This window comes from Frieseomelitta varia, unplaced genomic scaffold (assembly GCF_011392965.1).
Source record: "Frieseomelitta varia isolate USP_RPSP 00005682 unplaced genomic scaffold, Fvar_1.2 scaffold_371, whole genome shotgun sequence".
NCBI lineage: Eukaryota > Metazoa > Arthropoda > Insecta > Hymenoptera > Apidae > Frieseomelitta > Frieseomelitta varia.
Genome location: NW_025110114.1, coordinates 637,031 through 660,742, shown reverse-complemented (window position 1 = coordinate 660,742; position 23,712 = coordinate 637,031). Strand labels below are relative to the sequence as shown.

Genomic DNA, 23,712 nt, shown 5'->3' with positions numbered 1-23,712 from the left:
CTCACTTTATTTATATCACAATCCACTCTGTACATTAATCGTTTTGTGTCTTCATAGTTTTCCCCGCGCAGAAAAAGACTCGTTTGAAGTTTGAATTTGCACGATGTTTAACGATCGCGGTTGAAAAATCTTTCTTTCTCGATTAATTCGTTCGTAAGAATCGAGCAAAGCTCGTTCCCCCTCTGTTCGTTTGCGAGAATTCGACGCGCTTGGAACGATACCTGATTTTCAATTAAGCGTAAATTAATTAAACGACGTAACAATTCATTCGATAATCGAAACGCGGAATGACGAAGGCGGAGGTATAATTGATCAATTATGGAAATAGGATTTAACACTCGCGCAATTCATAGCGAGAATTTCATGGAAATTCACTAATATTCCGCGTGTCGCGTTCGGCGATTTATATAACGCGACAATTTAAATATTGAAGCCAATAGCTGGGAGAATTCCGGAGGAAGTTCCGAGTAGAAATGTTTCGTTACTTTCCGACGAAATATTCGAAAAGTTCGCGGCACTCACTTCGAAATATATTAATCTTGAATTCTCGGAGTTTTACAGTAATTTTATTAATTGAAAATCCCTCGAATTTCGTCGACAATTTTTTGCAAAATTTCGTTTAACTCCTGAAACGTCTACAGTGTTTGATTTCAAAATGTTGACAAGTATCGTTAAAACTTTCATCTCGAAATTATGTTGTTAAATTTCTGAAAATCGAGACAATAATTTTTAGTTTTTTTTCTCCTATTTCAAGCCCCCGAATGTCGCAGCAACTTTTCGGATATTACTCCGACTTTCTACCACGCGCGCGCCTATTTCATCTCTTTTCTGAATGCAAGATATTGCTTTTCGAAATATTGCGTCCTCTCCACCACCGGCAGGGCAGAATCTTCCGTCTGCAATTTAAATTAAAAACTTAATTAAACTTTCAAACGTATTTTTCAACTTGGCGGACTACAGATTCCCTACGCGGTTCGTGTTTCACGTCGTTAAATTCTTCCTCGCGTTCTCGCGGTTGAACTTTAATAATTCCCACAAATCGCGTTACGATTAATTAATAATTAATCATCGGAAAGGTTAACTCGTCAAAGTGTTGCATTCAAAACTTCCTAATATCATTCTGCTTTCTGCTTCAATAGAAATTTCCTCTTACAAATTTCATTTAACCACCCGGGACGAAAATTTTAACGCCACATAAATGATCTTATGCATATAAGAATTCGCGTCGCGTTGAAATATTTTTCGAATCGAAACAACCCTCGAGCAAGTAAACTGGCTACGTCATTAAAATATACCATCTGGCGAAACTGACCACTGTGTTTGTTCGACTCATCAAATAACACGCCTTTGATCATCGAAAGTATAGCGAAGCTGTAATCGTTTGCATTTGTTTCGGTAAATTACTAAGCTCAGTCTAGTTTAGATTATTATTATTATTATTGAATATATATATATAAAGTTCTATAATAATATATACATATATATAACTTAATATATATATATATATAAAGTTTTATAATAATATATACATATATATAACTTAATGTATATATATAAAGTTCTATAATAATATATACATATATATCACTTAATATATATATATATATAAAATTCTATAATAATATATACATATATATAACATATAATAATATATATAAAATAAATACAATATTCAAAGTAAAGTATTTGTTGTAAGAGAGAAAGGAATTTTTTCACGGAAATTCTAGTCTAGTTAAAGTTATTATTCTAATTATTATTATTCTTAAAATATTATTATTGTTCTATTAATAATATTTATTATTATTCTTAAAGTATTATTATTGTTCTATTAATAATATTTATTATTATTCTTAAAATATTATTATTGTTCTATTAATAATATTTATTGTTATTCTTAAAATATTATTATTGTCAAATTCTAAAGCATGGTTCTTAAAATTATTATTCTAACTTCTTTTGCATTTTTTTGCAATTATTATCGTCCTATATCTTGTGGCAAACTATCCTAATAATAATAAATGAAGGCTATTCTATTTAGAGTTTTACTTCACAGTTGCTACTTGCTAGTTAACAATTACAATTTCAATTTAAGCTCTGCTTCAATCGTAGAATTATTATTCTATATCTTGCCGACAACTATCTTAATAACAATAAATGAAGGCTATTCTATTTGGAGTTCCGTTTCACAGTTGCTAGTTAACAATTACAATTTCGATTTAAGTTGCGCTTCAGTCGTAGAAATTTAACCTTCTTGTATGTAATACGAGGATTAATCTTCTATATGTACAATAATGTGAAGAATAATTTAATGGTAGAAGGGCTTGGATAATTATTCTGCTTTTTGTCTACGAGATATTCTTCTAAGGTATATGGAAAAAAAAGATCTGTCTTCGTACTTTTTTTTTACACTCTTCGCGTTAATCTTTTTAGTTCGACCGGTATTAAAAGGAGTACTAAAAAAGCTTAGTTTAAAGTTTAGTTCGAAAGACAAGTGAAGAGTACAATGACGAAAGGATTCTCAAAGAAATAATTAGGAAATTATGATAGAATAGAGGATTATTGATATTAACTTGAAAAGTACAGAAAAGAAAACTTGTGGATCATTCTCGTGGAATCCTTGGCTAATATCGATACGTTAATTTTTCGACACAGGGTGTGCAATCAGCACGCTATCCGTCGATGGTACGTGTTAAATTTGAAACACATCAGCCATCGAATCTCGTCCAATATTGACGGACGCTATCGTCGCTAGGCCACTCTGCATTTTTCACGATTAAACACCGCTCGATGGATCGCGTTATTTAGAACGATCTCTCGCAAATCATTGAATTTATTCATTATTCGCATTGTGTCAAGTAATATCACGCTACGTTATTTGATCAAAGTAATATTCAACGATCAACTTTATTAACTTCATTTCCGAATAGTAGAAATTAAGAAATGAATTTACGAAATTTAATATGATTCGAATTTACGAATTTTGAACCGCGAGAACGAGAAGTGGAAATTAAAAAAAAAAGAGGAAATGAATCAACTGAAGTTGACCACACGATCGAAAATTATTTTCCTGAACTATATTTTTTTATTCCAAAATCACTCGAATTGCTCGTATTGATCACTCTGGCGTTCAAACGGTTTTAAATCCGAGCTGTACGAGTGATTCTACGCGATAAAAAATTAATTATACTCGGGAATCAGTCGAGATTTCGATCATCGTAGAATCACTCGTCAAAGTGAAAAACCGGAGCTGAAAATTCGTCGTGAATTTTGACAAAAGCGTGCGTTTTATAACGATATGAGCGCGATACGAGCTTTCCGAGCGTGGAAGCGTTGGCAGCGGCCAAATTCAATTGTATTCAATCGAAAGTCTCGTAATGAGCCGGAAGCTTTCAAAAGGAGGTTGAAGCGGCAACGTGCAGACACCGGCTCCACCGAATTTCCATTGATCCGTGAAATCGGATCTATATATTTCGTTGGTGGCTTAATTGCTCTCGAAATGCCCTCGTTACAGAGGGACCTCTGAAATCTAGTTCAATGGTTTTTGGCCGATGCGAGCCGATGGCTGTGCCGTGGCCCCCTGGAACGTCTCTCCTCGTCGAAGAAGAAAACGCGGGAAAGGCCAAAGGGCGTGGCTCAGCTGTCGACGGTGATTTTTTCTTTTTTTTTTTTTTTTTTTTTTGGAAGGGAAACAAGCGCCACAAGGGATACAATTCTACGCTGGCTTACTCGTGCGTGACCCGTGTCGATTGATTCTACGCTGGTTTAACGCGGCACGTTTCGCGAACGCGTTTAACTATGTATTCGTGGCGAATGAGGTTCTCCGTTCGAAAACGTAGACCGGGTGTCGCGAGAAATATCCATTCGTTTGGCCGAAAAATTGAACTTTTGCTTTTAACCGATTTCTACTGTTCTACATTCTGATGAAAATTATCTTGATGGTAATAAATTTCAGATAAAGTTTCTGGTTATTGCGTGTTTTCTTTTTTGTTTCCAAGATTGGGACCAAACTCAGACTACGTGTTACTGAGGTCAAACAGATGGATAAAGTTCATACAAAACTTTTGTGCGAGAATGCTTTATTGAAAAGATGTAAGCCTTTGAAGATATTTATGATTTATTGCGACAGTTGTAAGAAATGGTCGAAAATTCCTCCTTCTGCAAGAATGCTGGCTTCCATTCGTCGAGTTAGCGATTGTCGAACTCTTTCAAATATCCCATTTGTATTGGAAATAATAGTAAATGCATTTTGAATACATTCCCAAAGTATCAGGTGACCTAGGAGGCCAACTGATTGGTCCGCCGCGACCGATCCAACGTTGAGGGAATTGTCTATTAAGAAATTCACGTACATTCCGTCCAAAGTGTGGCGAGGCATCATCATGTTGAAACCACGTTTGATAGCGTGTTTCAACATATCGCGAAGATTATTTCGCAATAATCTTATTGAGAATTTGTAACACGTGTACGATTCTGTACAATGAATTGTAAGACGAATTTTGTCCATAAATCTTTGAACGCTTATATCTTTTCAATAAAGCATTCTCGGACATTTATACGAACTTTTTTTTTCATCTATTTGACCTCAGTAACACGTAGCCTAAGTTTGGTCTTAACCTTTTTGGACACCCTGTACATCTTGAAACGTAATTAACTTCATTTTAAGCAGTAGATTCATTGTGAAATGAATCTGATTGGACACCTGATTGTTCTATAATAAGAAGATGCATGATTTCGTTAACAGTTGTTCGTTCGGCAAAGTGGAAAATCAAAAAAGGAACACTTTCGTTATGACGAATTACACAAAAATAGTCTTAAGACTGAATCTCGTAATGGCGATTAATAATTGGTTTGCTCCTGTGTGAGGAAATGAACGATCATTAGTCATAATTTGTTCTACAGTGTGCGGCCCTGTACGGACCTATACTACTAGATCATTATTCAGTGCTGTTATTCAATGGTTTCGACTTATGAGGCTCACGGTATCTGCTATATACGTTCGTGCTGTACGACATTATCGTTACTCGAATTCGCATACAAATGATTATCTCGCACACACTTTGACGACATATCGGTTTCCATTGTCGATCTCTGAAGAAAACTTTTCGAAAAGCGGAAGAATACTACGCAGCTATATTGAGATTTTCCAAAATTATCAGAATTAAATTTTTAGAAAATTGCGTGAGAAATGTAGATCGACGAAAGATTCGGACAAAATTCTCCGTTCTTAAAAAGAAAAAAGAAGAATCTTCAAAATTAAAATCTTCGCCTGATCTTTAAATTTCGTTACGTATAAACTCTGCGTGCAATTAGCGTTTCTAGCACGAGCGATTAGCATGGATTACAATTCTGGTAAAATCCTTCGTCCTTGTAAGGGAATTGGAAACTTCATCCGACGCTGCTTTAAATTTTAAAGTCGTCCGCGATCAAATTTCGTTACATGGAGAGTAAAATCCTTCGTGAATTTAACGCTCCGTAAACGTAGATTGTAATTCTAATAATACCCCCTTCGTTCTTTCGGCTCCAAAACTCAGTCAGTACCAAAAAAAAAAATATATATATATATATTTTTATCTGTCCTTACGCCCCAGTATTCCTTAATCTGAATAATTAAAGAGAAAAAAAAAGAGAAAAAGGACAGAAGAAATACCACGAAGTCTCTCTCTCTCTCTTCGTTAAACGAAGAAAAATCAGGTTGTACGAGATTAATGAAACGTCCTTGTATCTTGCTTGCCGTCGTTCAACCGCCGACTGAATAAATAGAGTTGCTACCTCGAAATTTCAGGCGTATCGTTCCTATTGGCGACGAGTGCTCCCTCGCCGAGATGGAAATCCGCCGGAAATGCGATTAGACCCGATTAATCATTCGGCAGGCTGCCTCGTTACGGTGTTACGTGGACGACTGTTAACGAAAAGTGTGCTGCTCGCTTCATTATGCGGCCAGAAAGGCTGAACGATACTTGCGGTTTCCGGTATTACGTGATTGTTCGTCCCTTGGTTGATCGAACGTGACTGTTTTATTTCAAGCGATCATGCGACGAGAACAAGAATAATATTCTAACACGCGCGGTAATAAATATATACAGGGTTGTCTTGTTTTTCGGTTCTTCTTTTTTGTGAGAAAGAAGAAAGAAGGAAAAAATAAGTCGAGAACGTGGGACAAACATTTGTTCATCCGAGGCTTCGTTTCCGAGGAAGTCGAGCTTTGAAAATTTATCGATCGCCGAGAGGCAATATTTCTAACGAAACGCATTCAGAGTGAAGCTTCGTACAAAAAATTTCATTTTTCTACGTTCCTCGCAGTTTCTGTCAATTATTCTTCTCCGATGGAATTGGCCTGGAATTGGCCAAATTCCTTGATAAATTTTCGAAATGAATTTCCTCGAGAACGAAGCCTCCGAACGGACAAATTTCATCCCACGTTTTTCGACTCGTTTCTTCCACGAGGAATCGTTTTTCACACGCTAACACTCAACACTCGCTGAAACAGACTTTATGAAACGCTTTTTTGAAATAATAAATTACAACTTGACTTTATTTCTTTGAATCTACGACGTCTCATTATAAATTGTAAATTCCGTCCCATCTACTTCTGAACAATTAAACTTTCTCTTCGCTTGCTGAAATTGAATCACCGCAAATTATTCCACGAACGTTTTCACTCGCGAGAATTAGTATTCCACGCCCGTGTCAACCGCACGCGCGATTGTTTGCCTCGTTTGACACAGTATGACGCACAAATCCATTCGTATACTCGTGCAATCAGGGAAATGTCAAAGAATACTTTCAACGAAGCACACGAAGCAATTGTTGTTTCCCTTGTGGAATTTAATATCAGTGATCTATTCGTGTGTGTATATATATACGAAAAGGGGAAAAAGAAGTGCGCGCAAATCAGAAAAAAAAATTATCTGCCTTTCGCTGTTGTATCAAGGAATAAAAACACAAATACAATCGCACTTGGCAGAACGTAGACGAGAGAGAGAGAGAGAAAGAGAGGAGAGAAGCATCGAATAGGCTGCTTATATTTGCAGCTTTCATCCGGCAGAATCCTAAATATATGCTCTATTCAGGCAGGTCGCATCGATATTTCGTTTTCAAACCGTGATTTCGAGGCACTGGCTTCCGTCCGAGATTTTTCGATTCCAAAACGATCGGGAAACAACTCGTGCATTCAGTTGGAATTTTTCATCTCTCTCGAGCGACTCTCGAGTCTTCAAGTTCCGGCCATTGTTCAGATAATGTGCTCAAAGAACGATAAATTAATATTAACAATATTATTATATATGTAATATATATAATAATATTATATTGTTATATATAATATGTATAATAATATAATAATATTATTATATATATTATATAATTTAATATATAATTATAATTATATAATATATATATATTTTTTTTATTTACTTGATTTTAAAATCTTTATACGCATAAATTACACATATCAAATGTTGTCATTTTCAGTGCTCTATGTATCGAACAATTTTATATAATTATATAATTTATATAAATGTATATTTTTAATTTATATAAATATATAATTTAATATATAATATATAATATAATTATATTAATATATAATTTATTAATATTATTAACAACGATTTTATTCAGCTGGATGTTGATTCAGATTTGAAATTATTGGCTGAATTATTTTCAATTCGCCTTTAACTGAAATTTTCCGTTTCTCGAGCGACTTTCGAACCTTCAGAATGATGTTCCTAAAAGAAAAAAAAAAATGACAAATTGAAAAATATGTTATTTTATTCGGCTGGACGTTAAATTGGACGTTCAAGCTACCGACCAAAACCTCTATCTGGATGCTTTCAATCGGAATTTGCTTTTAATTGGAATTTCTCATTTCTCTCGAGCGGCTTTCGATTCTTCAAGCTCGAGCATTGTTCGAATGACATATTTAGAAACCGTTGGATCGTATAATGTGTTGTTTCATTTAAACAGATGTTAAATTGAAGTTTAATTCGCTGCCTGCTGCACTTTTTATCCGAACTTTTGCGGTTGGGGTACAATCGAGAAGCAGCTTGCTTTCAATTGAAACTTTTTTTTTTTTTACGATTCTCGAGCTCTCGCATTTAATTCAAATGTACTTCAAAATTGATGAATTAAATAACACGATATCATCGGTATGCTACTATAAATTAATAAATCATAATGCATTTGTAATTATATTTCGTAACAAATAAATGGACACATTCCTTTTCAAAAAAAAAAAAAAAAAAAAGAAAAAATCATGTTAGTTGGAACGATTCGTTATTTTAAATTATTATCTTTTGCCTCCAAATAAAATTTCAGCTAAAAGATACAATTTTGCTTCAAGTAGATAAATCGCGTCCAAGACTCTCGACGAAACTTTGTTTTCCAATTTCCTCTATTTCCGGCGAGATTTCGGTGTTATCTTTTTTCCCTCCTATTTTCCCCTTCGAATCGCTCTTCGTGACGCCATTTTTGCGACTGAAGGTGGTCGGGGGATAAATTAATGGAACGGGGACTATTTGTTGTAAGACCAAAAAGTACTCAGAGAGAGATGCATGCGCCGGTTAAAAGTTTCGAATTGCCACGTATCCCGGGGCAACTCGCGAGTTTAATTCTTGTTTGGGCGACTAAGTGCACGAGTGTTGCGTAGGGAGACGAGAGAGAACATACATAGCTGATGGAAGATATACTATACTATATAGGCTTTGATTAGTTATACGGCGGCGGTTGAACTGTTACAACTTCGTGACAGATAAACGCGCGACAATCTGGCTCTGGGCTTCGTCGTAAAGTGTATAAAGCCTACGATTTGTTGTGTCTAATGCTCATTACTGTTCATTTCTTCCAAACATGTTTCGTGTATCATGTGTCGTGTATCACGGATGGAAAAAATGGGGACATTTCAATTTAAAAATTGTTTTTCAATTTGAGAAATTTTCTTTGCGATTAAATTTACCACGATCTTAAAGATCAAAGATCTTCATTTTGCAACGTGCCCTTGAATCTTGCTGAACGATTCTTTTTTCACTTTGAACATCGTCGTTTTTCAGTAATACGAATCTTCACGAGTGTTGAATCCAAAAGATGGAGCCTTTATTTATTAAATATTACTGATTACATTTTATAAAATATTTTTATTATTATTATATATTAAATTTAATATTTAATAGTTATTATAAATATTTAATTTAATATTCAATTTAATATTAAATATCTGTTATTTATTTATTAAATATTTAGTTTAGTATTATTTAGTGTAATAATGTAAATGTTATTTATTAAATATTAAATTTATTGAACACGAGATTTTTTTTGTTGAATATCGAATACGATTGACGGAAGAAATATTTAATTATAATGGAATCCTACTTATTCATAGAAATTGCTGCGTAAATATAACTGAGAAAACGTAGAGTTTTTTTATTTGTTAAATGTTGTAATAATTTTTATTAAATATAATATTTCATACGTTTCACTTATTCTTTTTTTTGCGCACCGTGTGCATTCTGTGTATATTCATGTCGCGAGATTTTCCATAAATGCATAAAAATTCGCCATCGTAGCAGAATTCTATACCCCGTACAATTTCATTGAAAATGTGGAACGACGCTTTTTTCATAAAGAGTTTCATTTCTGAATAAATCGATACGTTTGAATGCGCTGCGGATTTATGTATGATTACCGCTATCACGAATGTCTATTTTCCAACCTATAGATAAATTTAGAAAAAGTAAAGCGCCAAAGAACGTCGAGAATTTCGTAGAATTGAATTACATTTAATAAGAGAAACGAACGAATAATGTAATTGTATTTTCCCGAGCGCAAATTTTATTTACAGACATGCGAAGTATCAAGTTTTATATTATTTATATTATTTTATCAGTTTTATATTATTTTAATATTATTTATATTATTTTAATATTATTTATATTATTTTAATATTATTATAATCGTAATCATAATTGTGGTTGTTTCATATTCACTTAAATTGGGAAATTCTATATCCTATATTTTTAAATATTTTCTATAAATTTTATACGCAACAATGCGATATAAATAATATTTCATCGAGCTCTCTGTAATTAGTGCGTTTCCTATAATATTAATTTCCATTTGTCCTCGTTTCGGCCACGAGTGTTGAGTAACTAGTACGCATGACAGATGATTGGATTTTAAAGGGTAAAATCATTATAAGAGGAACGAAGATGTGGGTGGATCGTCGAGGGTAGCTAGATTAGGGAGTAAAATGACCTGAGATACGAAGGATGCTGAAGGATGGTTTAACGTTGCTTCGGTGTAACGTTTCATTTGCATCGATTTACATATGGTTTTTAACCGGTTACCATCACAAAGGGAAATTTCGAAAAATTCGCCAGTATCTCTACCTCGCTACACGTTATTATTATTTACAAGCAATAATTTATTGCGATATTACAAATATTCTCGTTTCAATTCTGTAAAATTTAAATGGAACACATAATGATGAAAAAATATTCAGCAGATATTTGGAATTTCTTTTCTCAACATCAAAAATGAGAATTGATGATAGAATCAAAAATTGGCAATTTTGGTCTTGAATAAAATTCATTAATTACGTTAAAATGGATTTTAACAGGGAGCAAATATTTTGCTTCTTTTAAAAGCACGTTTTTTTTTTAATGTACATGATGTTCATGAATAATGTATTTACAACGTGGCACATTTGCAACGAACATGATTAAATATTACAATATTTTCTTAATCAAATACACTATTATCACCTGATCAACAGACGCCTGTTTTCAATGAGAGTTTGAATGAAATTTGTAACAGAATACAGCACAATGTCACAGAAATTAAGCACAGAGACATGACTGTTGTCTGTCAGTCAAACGAATGAAATTTTCTAATAAATATTCTACGATGCTCTCTAATAAATATTCTACGATGCTATTTCGATAATGGAAAGTCATTTTCCATTCAGTTCCCCGTGACGTTCGTCAAAAATATTTAAATATACAATAGAGACTTCTAGCGTTAACGTTAATAGATAAATAGAAATCCTGAGTTATTGCAAGGCTCATGAAATATAACTGTTTCATGCGACATCTGAAGACAATACACTACACGTCAGTTAAATTTATCTTGTTATGTTCTCAATTATGTGTCGCGTTTAGTGCCAAACGTTTGCGACAAACATTTAAATACACACAATAGAGAGGAATCCAGTTTTGATGTTAACAAACAAAGTCGTAACTAACTCCGCAGAAATCCCAAAATAAAATAACTCTACAAGAGATACAACTGTCTCGTGCAAAATCCGAGGACAATGCGTTACACAATACGTTTCATTTCGTTTCACTTCTTAATATTTTGGCAGAGGCCATTCTTTGGTTGAGAGATGTTACATTTCCCTTCCATCTTTCTATTTTTCTTCTTTCTCTGCTTCTCCCTTTCCTGTCTTTCAGTTCAAGAGAGTGACCAACGCGATCGAATTTCACGGAAGTCGACTCGAAAAACTCCGGCGAAACTATCATATTTCTCGTCTGATCGCAGTGAAATCAGAACGAAAATCACGGAACCGAGTAGATTCGTCGTTCTTTGATCGGACACGAGAGCGACTCGTGAGGAGGTAAGTAGCTTGACCCGCGCGCTGGCCGGACAAAAGTGGTCGCATCGCGTGCTCAACTGGCCGTGCAAAGCGTCGAATAATCTTTCGACTTGCAACCATGTCGCTTCCTCTCCGAACGATTCTGAATATGCCTTTGAATCAATCCTTTCTGACAGGAATTTCATGTATTTTGTTATCGAAGTTTAACACTCGCATAACGGTGGCTGGGTCTGCGGCGACCCGTTTGAAATCCTACTTTGTGCGTGAGTCATACAAAGTTAGTCAAATCGGTGACGAACGCACGTACGAGTCAGTTCTGAAGAAGCAGTCATAGCGGAAGTGTATTTCAGTATTTTTCATTACTAGTATCCTTTAGTTTTGTAATATTTTTCATTTTTTGTATTCTTTAGGTTTTTTTAGTATTCTTCATTTTTTTTTTGTATTTTTTAGTCTTTTAGTGTTTTTCCGTTTTTCAAAACTTGAAACTTAACCAAACTTAAGACGATCGGGATGTTTTATTTGCATAGGCAATGACAACGAATATAGTGTTAAATGTAGCAATTGTCAAAATTTTGTCTGTAGCAAACATAAATGTAATCCAACGATATGTATTATGATACAACGAAAATAAATAATATTATTTATAGGTAATAAAAGTAGCAAAAGGTGTTTATATTTCCTACTATCCTATTGTTATAACACTCATAATAAAAATACAAAAAGGAAATAAAATTGAACCAGCTACTAACTACATAGTTCCACTGGAACGTGTATATATATATATATATATGTCAGTAAGCTTGGGTCTCGCGAGACCCGGCCACCGGCCAGTACGGCCCGTCATGCGAGGGTTAATGAAAAATTTAGTTCTTTCGTTCGTAACGTAGCTTTTTCTGGAAGTATCTTTGTTACTTAAGAAGAAAGAAAAGAAAAAAAATGCAATTTCTGAGGTCTCCAATGATTTTATATTTTTGTTACTTTTTCACATTTTTTTATTTTACGTACGAACTGTGTTTTTATTCGTCGAAGTGCTCGAAGATTGAAATTGAATTGGTCAAATTTTTTTTATTGAAAAATACCTCTCGTTGTCAAAATTCCACCCAAATTTTTTTTCTTTCCCTTTTCTATGTTCTTCAAAACGAATAGAGCAGAACGGTCAAAATGTTGGATACCTTTATTTTCAATTTTCAATCATAATAATCTACTTTTAAGGATTCGTTGTTTTTCGTTCACATAAAATATCTTCTGTTTTTACTTCCTTAAGTCGCAGTTTATATATATATTTTAACCCAGGTTTTACTTCAGTCCAGCTCCAAACGATAATAATCTTCTCTCAATCTTAGAAACAATTGCATTGTCACATGTTACATGAAAAAACACACGGATAAACATTTATCTTTCGCGAGAAGTGAAAAGCTCGCGGACAATTATGCGTTTTGGGCGGGGGAGGAGCGATAACTTTTGCTGATGACCCAGCTAGTCTTCTTCTACTGTTTCACAGCGACGGGAGGCGGTATATTTGTGACCCGCATACGTTTTTATTCTTTCCACGAGGAACAAACCTCCCGAGCTCCCCATCGTCTGACCATTTCTACTGCTTTTTCATTTCTGTATTGGCAACATAGTACGATCATATAGAAAAATATGAATTTATCAACATCTCGTAAGGTCTGCTACCATTTAATCTCCACGTCTTTAATCTCCAGAATCTTTTGTTCCAAAATTGTAATATTTCTTCAGTAAGTAAAACAAAATAGACAAAACAAATTTATAATATAATAAATTTATTGCCCGTCGATAATTTCTATCCGGTGATATCACGTTGACGAGTTCAAACGGAAAGCGACGAATTATTGTATACGGTTTCGGTCGCTCGTTATGGTTCGCAATCAGCCGCCAGCGCAAGCGATTAAGAGCAAAATTCACGCACGCGTTGTCATTCAAAATTCTCAAGATTCGTTTCTTCTTGGAGAATAGAATATCGCTTACTTGTTTACAATATTTTCGACATTTTTTCTTCAATACGGACCATTATTATGTTCGTACATTTTTAAAACAAATTCAAACTTCATCGGACTTGACAAATCATTGAGGATTATTTCAAGAAACGAAATTGAAGTTTACTGTTAGATAAATTAAGAAATAAGTACAAATTACACAGACTGGGGGATCAAAATTAAGTTATGGGAATGAAGTTTCACAAACGTTTACAGTTTACAAGGAGTCGTGGCTTTGTTCGACGCAAAGAATTGGAAGGATTAAGCGTGTTTTCACAACAATTGGGACAGTATTCGATCGATAAAAAAAAAAGGGAGATGTGCTTGTTAGAAGTTACAAAAAGGAAGATCTTTTGTGACGGAGGATGATCAAATGATTCGCGCGTCCGTACAATTCTGAAATTCTGGGGCTAAATGTCACGCTGCTCGCGATTCTTTTACTAAAAGCTACCGCTTTTTTCCAGCTCGTGGGCAGACCACGGCAAAATAAATTTCCGCTTGTGTGTATCAGCTTCTTTCTTCCCACTTAGAAATATATAAAAATCCGTAAAAGCTTGCGGTCTGCTCGTCTCAAACACATCAAAAATATATTGTACAATAATGCATTTACTGAATAGAATATTCTTTAATTATTCTCTCTGTAATATTCTTCATTGTCAAATATTTTCACGAGTCGCTGTACGTTGCAATACGCTGTAAAGTCAAACTATGATCTCTTGAAATGTTTAAATATTCATTGTAGAATATTGTCAGGGTTGGTACAAATTTAACATCGAAATTTATTATTATAGATTCCATGATATATTCTATGGTAAATGTTCAAGTATTTTCGTGAGCCACTGTTTATCACAAAAATCAACTGCAAGCTCTCGAGGTGTTTAAATATTCGTTCATGAAACGTTGTCATAAATCTAATATCTAATGTGAAATTTATTACGTTTCAAACTTTCTGACAATTTTGCTGATTTTCAGCGAATAAGTTAAGTTATTAATTCTTCGCACGTATTAATTACCGTATCATGGTCGTATCATGGTCGACCTTTCACATTCTGTAACACCAAATTTGCCGATATATAAACGCCGAGCGATATTCTCGTATAACTTTGTAATAAAACGTTTACACACATCTGCTCTCTATTTTCACTTGCTGATTGTGCAGTTTCGCAGTTTAAACGTAGGAGTTACTTAAGCTCGAAGAGAGAAACATTTCGTGCAATATTACTTTATTTTAGATATTGAAAAAGAAAAAGGAAAGAATTGTTCAATTACACAGCTGAAGCACAAATGTTGACATGTTGAAAATTATAATGTATATGAAATTCTGAAAGGAAAGGATTTTCGTGGTAACGTACAAAGCGAAAGTGTTGACACCTTAAGAATCATAAAATTCTGCAAGAAAAAAGAGGAATTTTCAATTAAACGGCTGAAGCAAAAAATGTCAACACGTTAAAAATTAAAAAATTCTCTGAAAGAATTTTTATAGTAATATAAAAGAAAAGTGTCAACATGTTGAGAATTAGAAAATTCTGCAAAAATGAATTTTTGTAATAGTACAAAGAAAAAATTAGAAAATTCTTTTAGAATTTTCATAGTAACATAAAACAAAAGTGTCAACACGTTGAGAATTAGAAAATTCTGCAAAATAGAATTTTTGTAATAGTACACAGGAAAAGTTAGAAAATTCTAAAAGAATTTTCATAGTAACATAAAACAAAAAGTGTCAACACGTTAAAGATCAGAAAATTCTGCAGAAATTTCTGAAAGAATGTTTCATAATAGTCTAAAAGCAGAAGTGTAGAAAACTCGAAAAATTTTCCTAGAATACGTAAAGAGTAAAAATGTATAGACGAAGCAAAACTTTCAAAATATGGAGATAAATCTTGTACGAATATTATTATTTATCAGCAAACGGCGTAAATATTGGAAATTCGATTAGCAGTGAACGTTTTTAAAGTTTGCGATCTACTTCCAAGTTATTTAAAAAAAGAAAAAAAAATCGATCTTATGACGTACACACACCATAACCACGCAATTTCGAGCGATTAGCTACGTTGAATATTTGGATTCTCGGCAAGTATTCACGTCTGCACTTACGCTAAAATCGTGCGAAAGTGAAATAGCGCTGTTGTTAATTGCTTTCGACGTTCTTTCATAAGTAATGTGTACGTCGTTGCCAATATGCATTTGTCATGATACACCCTGCCAGCTAAAAGTTTGGACTCGCTGCACATTCTGCAGGGAACGAGTTTCTGAGAAGCTACACAGTTATTATTATTATTATTATTATTATTATTCTCTGAATTTTGTTATCGTCTAAGTTTCTCGTAGAAGAATGTCTATCAGCATAGTGATATTTTTAACTACGATATTTTTATGATATTAGTATTATTTAAGATATTATTACGATATTTTTATGATATTAGTATTATTTAAGATATTATTACGATATTTTTATGATATTATTATTATTTAAGACGATATTTTTATGACATTAGTATTATTTAAGACGATATTTTTATGATATTATTATTATTTAAGACAATATTTTTATGACATTATTATTATTTAAGACCATATTTTTATGATGCTATTATTAAGTTGTATTTGTTTTGTTACACTTTATTCTAAATAGAATAATAATTTCTCGAATTATTACAAAATTAGAATTGCACGAAACAATAATTCTCTCACTGTTTGTTATTCTATAGAATAATATTATAGAACTTTCTTATGGAAAGTTACTGTAGAATTTTCTTATTTTATAATTATCATTTGCTCGCAACAACAGAAAACACTGATCTCATTTTCGAAAGTTAAAAATTTCGAAGTGTAATTACACTTGAGAGAAGAAGACAAAATTTTTTCTATTAATTCATTAACGAGTGAAAGAGATCAAATTTCTATTAAAAACGACTTTCTTTCCTTCCTGCGTACAGAAAAATGATCAGAAATGTTTTATGATAAAACTTGATATTTCGTTATCAGTAATAAGCTGATTTCTTCTAAAATTTTGTCATTCGTGGATCAGTTTTGATTTTCATTTGTATGGTTCCATCTCGAGATCTTTGTTTTTCTTGTATTTTTTATTTCAGATGGTTATTACGTTCGTTGGAATTTAGAGACAGAAAATTAAGATCAGTCGTTCGATACCGCGGTGAGTGTATGGGTTCGAATGAATGTGAAGGAATTTCCTTGTTTCCAGATACGAACGAGGTGGATTTATAAAAAGAAAAAAAAAAAAAAAATAGAAGAGGTCTCGAGCGTAATTAGGAGACAATTTATAGTCGATCGAGCTTACAGCGGTTTTAAGAATCGTGGATTAAAAAAAATTAGATAGATATTGAAACGAAATGAGAATTATTTCTCTTCTTCTTCTTCTTCTTCTTTTTTTTTTTTTTTTNTTTTTTTTTTTTTTTTTTTTTTTTTTTTTTTTTTAGGTAAAAGTTTAATTCAAAACTTACCAAGTATAATTTAATAATAAAAAGAATTTTTCAAAGTGGAACAGTAAAAAATTAGTCGACGCTTGATGAACGTAAAAGATTAAATTTCCGTGAAAATTAAAATTAAAGTTAAATGATAAAAATTGAAATACAGTTTCTAAAAATTTTCTTAAACGAATTCAATCAGATTTCGTTTGAAAATAACGTTGAAGCCAAAAAGGTTTCGTTTGAAAATAACAAATAAAGTTAAGTGAATGAAACTGAAATACAATTGTTAGCTTCAGAAATTTCTTCGTAACAGCTTCGACAAATAATTTTTATAAATTAAGAGAGTGAAATGTAAAGACGTGAGGCTGTAATGTAAAACTCTCTGGAACGTAGTTCTTTCACATGACTCCTTATTAACCTCGAGAGAACACGCCTTGAAAAGTTTCTCGAACTATTTCTTCTCAATACACGGCGAGTTTTCACGCCACCCTAATCACGTTAATCATCGCGTAAGAGGAAGGAAAATTCTCTCTTCGAATTTGCGCGAAGAAACGGTCAACTCTTCTGAAACTTTCTTTTCCTCGAACACGAAATTTATTAGCGGGCAATCTCTGTTGCGGTATCGAAATTTCGCATAAAATACCCGCATGAAAATATGAGAAAATGTCAAATTCTACGAATATAAATGTTAATTACTATTGTTGGATAAAATACGAAGTACTCATACATGTACAATCATTTATCTGGGCAAATAATTAATCTCAATGAATAATACTCGATTAAGTAAATTAATGAGAACATTCTGTTAATGAACGTGCAAAATATTTGCATTAACAGAAATTTCATCAGTAGAGATATAGAAATTTCTCGTATGTGATACACGTTTCATATAAATTTCTGATCTCGAGAAATGAATACACGCTATGGAAATTTAATACTTATGTTATACTGTATGTTGTCTGTATAATTCATTTTTGTTTGCGTGTACTCGTTACTGTTACGTACAGTCATAAGTTTCCGTGTATCACACACAGATTTTCTAACGTATTCTTGCCTTAAAGTATGATATTTTCGTTACACATCGTGCACGTGTCCGTCGTGTAGTATAATACAACCAAAAAATATGCAAGAACGTCAAGTGAAGTACGAAGTAACGAATGTAACGAAACGCGTATAAATCGCTGCCTCTTTTCATTTCCGCGTTCCACGAATATCTTTGCCTTTCGCCGTAATGCCTCCCGCGAACAACAATGTAGCAATCACGGTGACACAGTTAGGAATTAAAAGAATTTCTGTGTAACAAGCGCGACCTCGTCTTAACTTGGCGTGCGAACTCCCATAACTAACTCCCTCGTGTACACACTCGAAGCAAACACCACGACTCGCCACCCGGGTATCTCGCTATCCCGCATAAACACACTCGAATAACCGAACACTGAATCTCTCGATATCTTAACCCATCCAGAACACACATCCACCCTGTACACGCGCGTTACGATCGACACCCCCTTATCTCAAAGCCACAACAACATTCAAAACCATCCACTTCTTGTGTATGGCCTGTGCATCGCATTACGGTGATACACACTTCATCGTCTTCAAGGATAATCTCTTCCGCTCCATTTGGACGATGCAGTGATAATTATTCAACTAAAACCATCCATCTGTGTGTAAATTACGTCTCTTTTTATTTGAAACAGCAATTGGTGTTACAGTCGAAGATCCTAACTTTCGATATATTTATTTATATATATACTTTATTTGTTAATTTTTTTTTATTTTATTTTATTTTATTTTATTTTATTTTATTTTATTTCTTTTATTTTCTTTTATTTTCTTTTATTTTCTTTCATTTTCTTTTATTTTATTTTATTTATTTTATTTTATTTTATTTTATTTATTTTATTTTATTTTATTTTATTTATTTTATTTTATTTTATTTATTTTATTTTATTTCATTTTATTTATTTATTTCGATATTTGTAATTTTTATTTAGTGGTACATTCTAAATTATTTTATTTATACATTAACAACTCTCTTCTTTTCTACTTGAACCAAGTAATATATTCGTACTGTTTATTGCAAAATAGAATAGAATTATTGATCTAGAAACTATATAATTATTCAGATGGTACCATTTCTTGTTTTATATATAGTATTAGTATTTTAAGTAGTACGTACTTCAATGTTTTTCACAGTAATCTCGTCCTATTCACTTGAATCAAGAACTAATTCTACTATATTGATACTACTGCTAATATATTCGTGCTATTTATTCTAAATTACTCCTCTCTTCCACTCTACTTGTAACCATGTAATACACTCATTCTATTTATTCCAAATTATTCGAAGCAGTTACTAATTTCTACAACTACGTAATCACCACAATCAGGCAAAACCGTTTATCCTTTCACATAAATCACATTTAGTGCCAGTACTAATGCAAGTTCGAAGATTTCAATTGCAATTTCCTCCTCTCCACTTTGATTAAACTACGTTATTCATTTCAAATTTTTTAGAACAATTAGTATTAATTTCAGAATATATCGAATCAATCAGAACTGTTGCTGTCGTAATTAATCAAAACTTTTCATCCCTTTATATAAATCACATAGGTTCTACGGCTTCAATAACAATCTCTTCTTGTCTTCAGTTTAGTTTAGTTATGCTATTTGCTATTTGCTCCAAATTAATATATTTATTTAAAACAATTATTAGTAGTCTCAATATATCAAATCAATCGAATCAATCAAAACCATTCACGTTGATGTTAATATACACTTCGAGATCTCCAATAATAATCTCTTCTCCTTCACTTGAAACAAGAATTAATATTACTATTCATACTATTTATTTCAAATTATTTGAAATGATTACTGATACAAAACCAATCGTTCAATCAAACTCAATCATTCCTTCATACATCACACTAGTACTCGTATACATCCTGCTATCTCCAACGTACGTTATTTATATTAAATTATTCAGAATAATTATTGATTATTCAGAATATATAGTAATCAATCAAAAATTATTCACTCCTACACACAACACTAGTACTAGTACATCAGGTAATACACACTCGACGTGTCTCCCTTTTCACTTGAAACAAGAACTAATACTATTACCATAATATACTAGTATTATAATACATTCGTATCGTTTGTTCTAAATTATTGAAAATAATTCGAAGAGCTAAATAATCGTTGAACCAATCTCATTTATACCTTCATACATTTGTACGCATCCAGTTATCTCTTCTTCATACTATTATTACACTATTTATTCTTCCTCTTCACTCGAAACAAGAACTAATACATGATCATTGAAACTAGAACTAATACATAATGCTATTTGTTTCAAATTATTTAAAATAATTCGAAAAGTCAAATAATCTCATTCATCCCTTTATACATTTGTACACATCCAGTTATCTCTTCTTCACACTATTATTACACTATTTATTCTTCCTCTTCACTCGAAACAAGAACTAATACATGATCATTGAAACTAGAACTAATACATAATTAATGCTATTTGTTCTAAATTATTTAAAACAATTCGAAAAGTCAAACAATCGTTGAACCAATCTCATTCATCCCTTCATACATTTATACACATCCAGTTATCTCTTCTTCACACTATTATTACACTATTTATTCTTCCTCTTCACTTGGAACAAGAACTAATACATAATCATTGAAACTAATACATAATTAATGCTATTTGTTCTAAATTATTTAAAGCCAAATAACCATTTTAACCAATTTCACTTATCTCTTCACACATCCAGTTATCTCTTCTTCACACACCTGCAATATGTATTCTTTCTCTTCACTTGAAACAAGAACTAATACATAATTAATGCTATTCGTTTCAAATTATTTAAAATAATTCGAAAAGTCAAATAATCTCATTCATCCCTTTATACATTTGTACACATCCAGTTATCTCTTCTTCACACTATTATTACACTATTTATTCTTCCTCTTCACTTGGAACAAGAACTAATACATAATCATTGAAACTAATACATAATTAATGCTATTTGTTCTAAATTATTTAAAACAATTCGTAAAGCCAAATAACTATTTTAACCAATTTCATTTATCTCTTCACACATCCAGTTATCTCTTCTTCACACACCTACCGACATGTATTCTTTCTCTTCACTTGAAACAAGAACTGATATTAATGCTATTTGTTCCAAATTATTCGAAAACAATTCGAAAAGCCAAATAACCGCTTTGACCAATCTCATTCATCCCTTCACACATTCGTACACATCCAGTTATCTCTTCTTCGCACCATTGCTTCAAATATACTAATTCCAGAACACATCATCAAACGTTCTCTTACACGGTTGTATTGATATATCAGATTAATACACACCTCGACGTCTCCAACAACAATCTCTTCCTCTTCACTCGGCGACGTAGTCGCGAGTAGAATACAAGAGCAGGTCGAAGATCCGTAGACCCTTTCTCCTGTCAGCTTTCCCTCACTAGGCGAAGCACACCAAGGTGATCGACACACCCTTGACGCCAACGTTCTCCCGTATTATAATTACGTATATATCCCAACTACAAGAACGTATACGTATATGTTGATGTGAGCGACTTTGATTGCCGGCCGATTGACAGAACGATGAGAGAGCGTTTGAGTTGGCCGGTTGCTAACGCGGTTGGAACGCCGACTGAAACGTTCCCCCGGCACGGCGGCGTCCGGCAGAATGTTGCCGCTCGTCTAACGACGGCGGTGGCGGCGGCGGCGGCGGCGGCGGCGGCAGAGGCAGAGGCAGCCTGCGCGGACCGGTTGCCACGGCTCGCGACAGAGAAACCGTGAGACCGAGGGGAATGCACGCAGGATCGAGCGCTAGGCCCGCTAAAAGGGGTGGGGGTGCGTGACAGGAGAAACAGGGGTTGAGGCTGGAGAGAGAAAGATGGGGATTGGGTCGGGACGTTCCAGCGACGTGTAGCGAAAGGAGGCTGTGCGAGGAACGAAGAATGAGGCGGTTTTATGTATTATAACGGCGTGGTAATGACAGGCTCAAGCTCACTCTGAAGATTAGTTGGTCAGGATGGTACATTCGAATATCTGTTCTTTTTTTTTTTTTTTTTTTTAATGACAAATTTATCAAGATTTATACTGAGATTCATTAAGATTGGTTATTAAGAAGGTTAAAGTTAAACAGTATTTATTGAAATTAATTGGTTAAAGTATTCGAATGTCTGTGGAAATTCTTTACAAATTTATTAAGATTGTGTTTTGTGAGATTTGATTTTGAAACAAAGTTGAGAATATATATTTATGAAAGGTCACAATATGACTTTTGTTAGTAGTGATAGAATCAACTTCGTTGTGAAGATTAATTGGTTAAAGTATTCGAATACCTGTGAAAATTCTTTACAAATTTATTAAGATTGTGGTGAGATCTGATTTTGAAACAAAGTTGAGAATATATATTTATGAAAAGTTGCAATATAACTTGATGGAATCAATTTCGTTGTGAAGATTAATTAGTCACGGGAATGTTCGAATATCTGTGAAAACTCATTACAAATTTATTAATTAGATTGTACTGCGATCTGATTTTAAAATAAAGTTGTACTTATGGAACTTACAAGATAAACTTCGAATATCTGTAAGAATTCCTTATGATGAATTTATTAAAATTGTAGTGAGATCTGAGTTCGAAACAAAGTTAAGAATATATATTTGCGCAAGTTACAAGATGATTTTGCTATAGCGATGGTGATGATAGGGTCAAGTTCCCTATGTACACTGTATATGTAGAGTTGTAGCAACATTTGTATTTGAATTTATCTGAATATATTACATCTGTCATGTGAATTCACTATCATCATAGCGAGACTACGAAATAAATCTAAAAACGACTTCGAAATATAAGTCTAAAAATATGTGTAAAAGTTACACGATCACAAGAAACGAAGAACGAGATGGTTTGATCATAGTTATGATAACATTAGGATCTTGTTCGTAAAGTTAGTTTAGATCATGAAAGTGTTCGAACGCTCGTAGGAACTTCTTGTGAATATATTATGCGTGTTATTCGAATTCATTCATGCAGTGTACGAGCGTACTATATTCATTCGTGGAGTATGACTTCATTCATGAATATATACATATGCACGCACTGTACGAATTCGATTCGTCGGGATGAGAATCGAAAAGTGAATTTAACGCAAATTTGAAAATAACGGCAGAGTTTAATTTTCTAAACTCTCGACGTTCGATCATCCGCTAAACGAAATGTAAACGTGGTATAAAACTCCGTGATATTTCCTTCGGCGAGAACGAAAACTCCGAAGGAGAAGCCTGATGGGATGGAATTTGGATCGGTTGGAATAATATTATTCGAAATTTCCCAGCAACCGGAGCCTGTGCTCCAAATTCAGAGCCACCCTATCTTCCGTCTCCCTCCGTTGTTCACTTTTACTCTCAGCTTTCACCTTCTTCACCTCGTTTCGTTTCTTCCCCGTGTCAGTTCTCCAGCCCACCTCAATCTCTACGAATCCACATAATCCCGTCTTGCATCTCTCTCTCTCTCTCTCTCTCCCTCACTCACCCCATTGATCATTCCTTCCTTCTACGGTCTAGAAAAACAGCCCGAGCTAGCGACAGACTCAAGTATCTCGCAAATACGCTCGAGCATTGATCGAACGGACTATTTGAGAA

General features: G+C 33.4%; 1 protein-coding gene across 1 annotated transcript in view; it reads right to left on the bottom strand.

Moving 5' to 3' along the window:
- The window catches only part of LOC122531049, a 51,521-nt gene extending 29,794 nt beyond the window's left edge, over positions 1-21,727 (bottom strand). The window contains exon 1 of the mRNA XM_043658603.1: positions 21,406-21,727. The gene's annotated coding sequence lies outside the window, so the exon portion shown is untranslated. The remainder of the gene's footprint in view (positions 1-21,405) is intronic.
- Positions 21,728-23,712: the final 1,985 nt, after the last annotated feature.